The sequence below is a fragment of the Tamandua tetradactyla genome, chromosome 7 (assembly GCF_023851605.1).
Source record: "Tamandua tetradactyla isolate mTamTet1 chromosome 7, mTamTet1.pri, whole genome shotgun sequence".
Classification (NCBI taxonomy): Eukaryota; Metazoa; Chordata; class Mammalia; order Pilosa; family Myrmecophagidae; genus Tamandua; species Tamandua tetradactyla.
The window spans coordinates 12,954,475-12,955,688 of NC_135333.1; the positions used below are offsets into that span (position 1 = coordinate 12,954,475).

At 40.6% G+C, this 1,214-nt stretch overlaps 1 pseudogene; it reads right to left on the reverse strand.

Moving 5' to 3' along the window:
• Positions 1 to 220: 220 nt before the first annotated feature.
• On the reverse strand, positions 221 to 1,013 carry LOC143689491 (putative inactive peptidyl-prolyl cis-trans isomerase-like 6 pseudogene; annotated as a pseudogene).
• Between the last annotated feature and the right edge of the window lie 201 nt (positions 1,014 to 1,214).

The following is a 1,214-nucleotide window of genomic DNA, read 5'->3' on the forward strand; positions in this document are numbered from 1 at the left end:
GGTCACAAAGGAGCTGGGAAAACTGAGTATTTTGCTTTTACAGTCTCCATGGTAGAGGCAGGAAAGGAAAATGGGGATGGACTGTGGTGGTGAGTGAGTCAACCTACAGTATCTGTCATAGTTTTTGAATTACATTTTATCAAGCATTGTTTAATTAAATCTAGAAACAGCTGATCAGATATATGGTGATAAATTAGAGTAAAAATCATTAATGTGAAAATCAGGCATAAAGATATCCACTGTCAAAAATTAAACATTTTTGAACTGGTCTTTCATTCTCTGTTGGAATTAATTCTAGTTGTTTAAGAACTTCTGTTCCTTCAATCAGTTGCCTTCAAATGTTGGTCCAAAATTTACTCTCCACCTTTTCCAGCTTCTATAGCTCCTCCTTGTATCCAACCATTCTGTACTATTTGATGAAAAATTGAACCTTTATAATGTAGCCTTATGCCGCTTTCAGAAAACCCTGCTTTTCCTGTGCACAAGAACTGAAAATTTTTACATGTTTTGGGACATGCATCACAGTAAAGCTCAAAAACCAATCTTCCAATTGGATAAAAACCAATACTGATGTCCAAGAATACAAAATCATGCTTGGTGTCTCTTAAGAATTTAGTGGAATAATCCACAGTCAGAGCCTCATAAAGTGCAGGGGGCTTAAAGTCAATTATATCCCACATCTTGTGGGCCCATCTTTGCAGATCAAATCCATTTCCCAGGAGCTGCTCGTTAATAAAAGACATCACATAGGAAGAGTATTCCCAGGTTTCACCCTTGAGGTCCCTTTTTTTCTCCTGTAGATATTGATCCCATGCAAATTCTTGAAGAGGAACTATTATAGGATATTCAAATTTGGATGGGTGTGTATTCTTCAGACTCTTAGCTGTGCTCTTCGCAATCTGAAAGCCGGAGCTTTTGAAGAGCCCCACCACCTTCACCGGCAGCGGCCGCTCGGTTGGCAACTGCGGGCGCCCTGGGGCCTGTCCAGCTAGGCGCGGCACGGGGCTCGCCATGGCCACCGCTCGGGGACCTAATTTTTCTCTTTGTGCACTTTTGAAGATAACAGAATGGTAAGGAATACTGTGTGCAGTTATGTGCAAAACAGGGTAACAAGCCAGAACAATAGAGAAAAAAAAGTGTGCTTTAAATTCACCTGCACCATGTGTGACAATCATATGCAATCCACAAACATTCCAATAACTAGAATCCCTCTT